Below are 8078 nucleotides of genomic sequence, written 5' to 3'. Positions count from 1 at the left end.
CACCCTTAAAAGGAGAACATCAGACTCCAAAAAGTAGAACATCAGACCCCAAAAAGTAGAACATCAGACCCCAAAAAGGAGAACATCACACCACAAAAAGGAGGACATCAAACCCCAAAAAGGAATTCAGACTCCAAAAAGGAGAACATCAGACTTCAAAAAGGAGAATATCAGACCTGAAAAGGAGAACATCAGACTCCAAAAATTACATCAGACTTGAAAAAGACTATAAATAGAAGGACATCAGACCCCAAAAAGGAGAAAATCAAACCCCAAAAATAGGAAATCAGACCCCCAAAAAACACATCAGTTCCAAAAAATAAGGACATCAGACCCCAAAAAGGGTGATCTGCCCCTTCTCTCTGGAACACCCTCCCAATCCATATTCGTACTATCGATTGTTTCTCTACTTTTAAATCCCAACTTAAAACTCACCTCTTTAAGCTAGCCTACTCCTAATCTTTCAAACTTGATTGGTACTACTACCCCTTATCAGGTGGTCTGATCTGGGAGTCATCAAGAGAGATGACTAGGTCCTGGTTTGGAGACTGATCTCCGGGAATGAGCAACATCTCTGTCTTGCTCGGATTAAGTTTCAGATGATGAGCTGACATCCATTGTGAGATATCTCGCAGACATGCTGAGATGCGAGCTGAGACTTGTGTGTCTGAAGGAGGAAATGACAGAACGAGCTGAGTGTCATCTGCATAGGAGTGGTAGGAGAAACCATGGGAGGCTATGACCTTACCCAGAGAGTGGGTGTAGATAGAGAAAAGAAGTGGGCCAAGTACAGAGCCCTGGGGAACACCAGTTGAGAGAGTGCATGGAGGAGATATGGATCCCCTCCATGACACTTGGTAGGAGCGCCCTTCAAGGTAGGAGGCCATCCATTGCCATGCTGAACCTGTTACTCCAAGGTTGGAGAGAGTGGACAAGAGAATGCTGTGATTCACTGTGTCGAAGGCTGCAGAGAGGTCAAGAAGAATGAGGACCGATGACAGTTTGGCTGCTTTGGCTGCATGAAGCTTCTCAGTAACAGCTACAAGTGCTGTTTCCGTAAAATGCGCTGCCTTGAAGCCAGACTGGTACGGATCGTGGAGGTCATTCTGAGTGAGAAAGGCAGATAGTTGGTTATAGACAGCACGTTCAAGAATTTTGGATAGAAAAGAGAGGAGTGAGACAGGTCTGTAGTTGTTAATGTCTGTAGTGTCTCTAAGCAGTCGTAGATAGGGTAGAAGGTGGGAGGAAGGCATTAGGTTTAGTGGATAAGTATAGTTGGGTGTCATCAGCATAACAGTGGAATTGGATTTTATGTTTCCTAAATATTTGACCAACAGGTAGAAGGTAAATTATAAATAAGAGAGGTCCTAGAACAGAGCCCTGTGGGACACCACAAACAACTTCAGATGGGTGAGACTGAAAATGTTTGAGTTGAACGAACTGGCTACGACCATTAATATAGGAGAAAAACCATGCAAAAACAGTATCAGTAAGTCCAATTGATTTGAGGCGGTCCAGCAAGATTTTGTGTGAGATAGTATCGAAGGCCGCTTTCAGATCTAGAAGAATGAGAATGGTTAGCAAACTAGAGTCAGCTGCCACTAGAAGGTCATTAGTTATTTTAAGAAGTGCCGTTTCTGTGCTATGTAGAGGGCGAAAACCAGACTGGAAAGCCTCATATATATCGTTGTCTATTAGATATTTATGAACTTGAGCAAAAACAACTTTCTCAATAATTTTCTAAATAAAAGTTAGATTAGAAATGGGACGAAAGTTATTTAGGTCATTGGGATCCAAGCCAGGTTTCTTAAGTATGGGTGTAATAGTTGCCATCTTGAGAGGGGCAGGAAGAGAACCAGAAAGAAGAGATGATTGAACAATGGCAGTAATAGGAGTACACAGAGAGGAAACACAAGACTTGACAAGGTTTGTAGGGAGAGGATCAAGAATGCAGGTTGAAGGTTTAGATTTTTGGATAAGGTGAGTTATTTCAGTTATGGTAAGAAGTTCAAAAGTAGATAGGGAACAAGAACATAGTACATGAGCAGTTGTAGTCATAGCTTATAGTATTAACAGGTGGAGAGTACAGCTGCTGGTGAATATTTTGGATTTTGGAAGTCAGTGGTCAGTCACAATTGCTTTTTTTTAGATCAAGTAGAGGAAAAAAATATGGAATCACTCAAATCTGAGGAAAAAATTATGGAATCATTAGAAAACACTGCACCATTATTACTTTGTTGCACCACCTCTGGCTTTTATAATGGTTTAAACTCTCTGAGGCATGGAGTTAACTAATGACAAACAGTATTCTTCATCAATCTGCCTTCAACTGTCTCTTGCTGTTGCCAGATCAGCTTTGCAGGTTGGAACCTTGTCATTGACCATTTTCTTCAATTTCCACCAGAGATTTTCATCTTGAAAAATGAAGTCATCATCACCAAACATCCTTTCAACTGATGGAATAAGAAAAGCGTCCAAAATTTCAATGTGGACTTTGACATTTATTGAAGACCATCTCCCCTGTGCCTTTACCCGACATGCAGGCCCATATCATCAACAACTGTGGAAATTAACATGTTTTCTTTAGGCAGTTATCTTCATAAATTTCATTGGACAGACACCAAACAAAAGTTCCAGCATCATCACCTTGCCCAATGCAGATTCGCGATTCATCACTGAAGATCACTTTTATCCAGTCACCCACAGTCCACGATTGCTTTTCTTTAGCCTACTTTAACCTTGTTCTTTTCTTTTTATGTGTTAATGATGGCTTTTGTTTGGCTTTTCTGTATGTAAATCCCATTTCTTTTAGGTGATTTCTTACAGTTCAGTCACAGACATTGACTCCACTTTCCGGCCACTTGTTTCTCATTTGTTTTGTTGTGCATTTTCTGTTTTCAAGACATATTGCTTTAAGTTTTCTATCTTGATGCTTTGATGTCTTACTTGGTCTACCAGTATGCTTCCCTTTTACAACCTTCCCATTTTGTTTGTACTTGGTCCAGATTTTAAACACAGCTTACTGGGAACAACCAACATCTTTTGCGACATTCCACAATGATTTATCTTCTTGAAGGAGTTTTATAATCCTCTCATTTGTTTCAACTGACATATCTTGTGTTGGAACCATGATTCATGACAATCTGCTTTGTGCAACAGCTCTCCGAGGTGTAAGCACTCTTTTTAAACTGAAGAATAATTAGCAAATCTAATCTGCTGCAGATGTTTTGTTTTTAAACTGCAAATTACAGAGTGATTCCATAATTTTTTCCTCAGATTTGAGTGATTCCATATTTTTTCCTCTACTTGATCTAAAAAAAGCAATTGTGACTGAGCACAACTATTATATTTGTTTCTTTTTTTTATTGTTTCTTAATGCCAGAAGGTTGACATTTTGAAAAATGATAGTTTTGTGGCATGTCTGTGATTTTTTTTTTTTCTACAAAATTAAACAATTGACAGAACATCTTCCAAGAGTGGTGATTCCATAATTTTTGCCAGGGGTTGTAGTGATCCATAGTAGGTAGATTTGGAAGCCGAGATAGCATCTTTATAATGCAGTAGGTGGTTATTATACATTTCCTTGTGCACAGTAAGTCCACTTTTCCTATACAGGCGTTCGAGCTGTCATGCCCTTGATTTTAGTTGTCGTAGTTCAGTAGTGTACCATGGTGCAGTGCGAGTAAATGAAACAGTTTGTGTTTTTAATGGGGCAAGATTATCCAAGAGATTATGCAGCTCTGTGTTGTAATGAGAGATGAGGTCTTGGGTAGAAGCAGATCCATAGTTCCAATGGAGAGCACTGACTCCCGATGATAGGGCAGTATGATCGATGTTCTTGATATTACGGAATGAGATGGCCCGAGGACTCGTTTTAGCTGATGGCAGTGTCACAGTAAAAGAAATCAGGTGATGATCAGAGATAGGAAGATCTGAAGCTGTACAATTCAGAGGGCTTACTCCAGAACAGCAGATGAGATCTAGAGTATGCCCCTTGCAGTGGGTTGGAAAGTCCACATGTTGCTGCAGGCCAAAACCATCGATGCATGACAAGAAATCTTTTGTAAATGTATTGTTTTTGTTGTCCATGTGGATGTTGAAGTCTCCCAGAACTATTGTGTTCGGTGACATAGAGCAGAGTGAAGTTAGGAAAGTGGAAAAATCATTTATAAAATAAGTATTATGCTTAGGTGGTCGGTAGATTGTGGCCAAAATAGTAGGTATTGGTCCATTAATTTGGATAATAGTTGATTCAAATTAAATATGAGGAGGAACAGACACTGAGGTCACTTTCCATATCTTACGTAGAGGGTAGCAATACCGCCTCCTCGCCCAGTGGTGCGAGGTTCACAGGTAAAGATTTAATTGAGAAAACTCACCAGGTTGTTGCCATGTCTAGGTCAGGCAGAGAAAATAAAATTTATGATCGGTTAGTAAATCATAGACCAAAGAACTCTTGTCAGAGAGTGAACGGATATTCAGTAGACCAATGTGAAGAGAGTTCAGACTGTGTACGGTGCTTGGCGACCTAGCCAAGGTAGCCAGCACATCCCGGTTAACAGAACGAGTACGGCGTCTGCTGGGTGAACGGGGTAGAGTTGACCAAAGAGACCTTATCGGTTTGCTGTCGTCAAATTTGTAATTTCGATGAGAGCCACGATGGATATATTTACGATGTGGAAGGTGAGCAATATCCCGGTGTGAAAACAAAGATGATGACGGCTTGAGGGACGGGATCCGGTAACGGAGTTGGAGAAGTTCCATAGCTGTATATTTTAGAGTGGACATCTTTTGTTGTAAGATGGGAGCAAAAAGCGAAAGCCAGACAAGAGATGTCCACAGTGGGGGCAGAGCAGAGAGAAGAAGGGCGATGAAGCAGGACTTAAACAAAAGTACCGGTAGCAGATGATAACTCCAATGCTAACTCAAGGTATAGTGCTATTATCCAACAAGGCGCTGATATTTTCTGATTAAAAATAAATAAATAGAGCAACAGGAGCGGTAGTGATCACAGGAGTGTATAAAAATATGAAAATGAATGAAAAATACAATAAAAATACGATAAAATACGGTAGCGGCAGCCAAATGCGCCAGCGTCCACCATCACCATGACAACCGCTGCAGTTTTACTGTGTTAATCATTCTTAACTTACATCAGTGTGCTGGACGGGGAGCTTCTGAAATATATTTGTGTGTCTTTGGGTGAACATAAGACACGCTCCACTCCGAACGCATTTAGAAGACGTTTGCACATGCGCAATGATGTGCTTAAACACCGATATAACTTACAAGCGCAGATTCACCAAACCTAAATGTAGTCTGTCACAAATCTTACTTCATCCAGCTAAAAAAAATCTTGTCGTTTTATTTTGTAGTAACGAGTAACGAATTTGCATACAGCAAATGTATCGGAGTAAAAGTACACAATTTCTTTAGAAAATGTAGTGGAGTAAAAGTGAATGTTGCCAAAAATGTTTATACTCCAGTAAAGTACAGATACTCCAAAAAACTACTTAAGTACTTTATCGAAGTATTTTTACTTCGTTACTATACATCACTGATTGTTAGAGGCCTAGGTGTGAATTGAGGGGCAGGGCTAAGCTTAGTATAAAATAAAATCTCCGCTACGGTCTTTACTATCACTAGGTTTTAATGTCTGTCTGGACTGTTTAATCTATCTAACTTTTACTACTAATCTAAATTAAACTAACTTTGGGTAAGTACTATCAGTCTCTGACATTGTCTCATTTACCAAACTTTACCGTCCAAAAAGCTGACTTTATCTCAGCTTTTGCACTTTCTCACAGCCTTGACTTCCTGGCACTGACTGAGACATGGATCACCACCGAGAACTCAGCAACACCAGCAGCCTTATCCTCTGCCTACACCTTCTCTCATACACCGAGAGGATCTGGTAGGGGTGGTGGTACAGGTTTGCTCCTGACCAGGAAATGGCACTTCACTCCTGTGAATGTTTCTCACCTTGACATTTCATCCTTTAAATTTCATGCTGTTACTGTTACTTTTCCAATTACTCTTCATATCATTGTCATCTACAGACCACCAGGCTCATTGGGAGACTTCATAGAAGAGCTGGATGTTCTTCTGAGTTTCTTCCCTTCAGATGGAACTCCTCTGACTCTTCTTGGTGACTTGAATCTCCCTACAGACAAACTTCAGTCCTCCTGTCTTCTTCCTCTTCTTTCATCTTTCGACCTCCTCTTTAACCACAGCCCTCCGACACACAAAGGAGGCAATCTTCTGGACCTGGTCTTCAGCCGTCCAGCTTCTGTTCTGGACCTCACCGTCACCCCGCTTCACCTCTCCGATTATCACTTTGTGTCCTTCTCTCTCTATCTCCCAACTCTCTCTACCTCCAACCACACTTACACCCTTAGAAGAACATAAGACCACGAAAAGGAGAACATCAGACCCCAAAAAAATCAGACTCTAAAAATTAGGGAATCAGATCCCAAATAGAAGGACAACAAAAAAAAGGAAATCAAATCGCGAAAAGGACATCAGACTCCAAAAAGAAGGGCATCAAACTCCAAAAGGAGAACATCAGACCCCAAAAAGGAAAACATCAGACCCCAAAAGGGAGAACATCAAACCCTAAAAAGGAGAACATCAGACCCCAAAAAGGAGAACATCAGACTCCAAAAGGGAGAACATCAAACCCTAAAAAGGAGAACATCAGACCCCAAAAGGGAGAACATCAAACCCTAAAAAGGAGAACATCAGACTCCAAAAGGGAGAACATCAAACCCTAAAAAGGAGAACATCAGACCCCAAAAGGGAGAACATCAAACCCTAAAAAGGAGAACATCAGACCCCAAAAAGGAGAACATCAGACCCCAAAAGGGAGAACATCAAACCCTAAAAAGGAGAACATCAGACCCCAAAAAGGAGAACATCAGACCCCAAAAGGGAGAACATCAAACCCTAAAAAGGAGAACATCAGACCCCAAAAAGGAGAACATCAGACCCCAAAAGGGAGAACATCAGACCCCAAAAAGGAGAACATCAGACCCCAAGAAGGAGAACATCAGACTTCAAATAGAAAGACATCAGACCCCCCAAAAAAGGAAATCAAACCACAAAAAGGACATCAGACCCCAAAAAGAAGAAAATCAGACCCCAAAAAGAAGGACATCAAACCTCAAAAAAGGGCGTGACAGTGGGGAGTCAGGATCGTGTCTACAGCACACAAAATTAAAACCTTAATTGATTTAATTGTGATGAAACGAAGTATTAAAAATTCAGCACATTAACGAAGGTTTTACTCACCATATTTAGAGTCAACTTGTGATAATTTAGTACAAAAAGTCTGAAATTCATCTTTTCTGCTCTTATAAATGAGTCGGGTGCTGAGCGACCACTCACAGCTGGACGCTGTCTTTCGCGTTGGCGTGTCGACAGCGTGAGCGGTTATTAAAACGTAGTAATTAACCAGCATTTAGGGCTGGATGCTCCACAATAAAGCCGTGGACGTCTTCGCGATAAGTGGAGGCTTCAAACCAATGAAATACGAGTCATTTCTTCTGACATGTTTGTAAGCCAATGACAGACACCCAAAGAGGATGGAGGTCTCTGCTGAGTCGGGTTCCTCTCAAGGTTTCTTCCAATAAGTTTTTCTTTGCCATTGTCGTCCTCGGCTGCTCAACAGGGTTTTTTCCCAGGTCTGTCCTGGATTCTGTCAAGTTATTTTGGGACAATGTCTACTGTAAAAATCTCTATACAAATAAATTTGACTTATCACCAGTTGATTAAATCTGACCCTCAAAAGTCAGAAAAAAAAAACTTGAGCAAGACCCTTAACCCTGTCTGCTCCAGTGGCGCTCTGACTCCAGCTTCCAAACAAGCTGGGATATGTGAAGAAAGAATGTCATTGTACTGTACATCTGTATATGTATATATGACATATATGTATATATGGTTTTTATTTTAGTATCCTCTCTATAGGAGCACAGTGATGGTATAAAAGCTTCATCTCTGCTACTCCGACTGACTGATCTCATTTATTTAACAAATAAAACGCTACCAAAACACACATAAGGCACATTGTACTTTTGTCA

The sequence above is a fragment of the Trichomycterus rosablanca genome, chromosome 1 (genome assembly GCF_030014385.1).
Source record: "Trichomycterus rosablanca isolate fTriRos1 chromosome 1, fTriRos1.hap1, whole genome shotgun sequence".
Classification (NCBI taxonomy): Eukaryota; Metazoa; Chordata; class Actinopteri; order Siluriformes; family Trichomycteridae; genus Trichomycterus; species Trichomycterus rosablanca.
The sequence above is the reverse complement of the archived record's forward strand: the minus strand, read 5'-3'. Positions refer to the sequence as shown.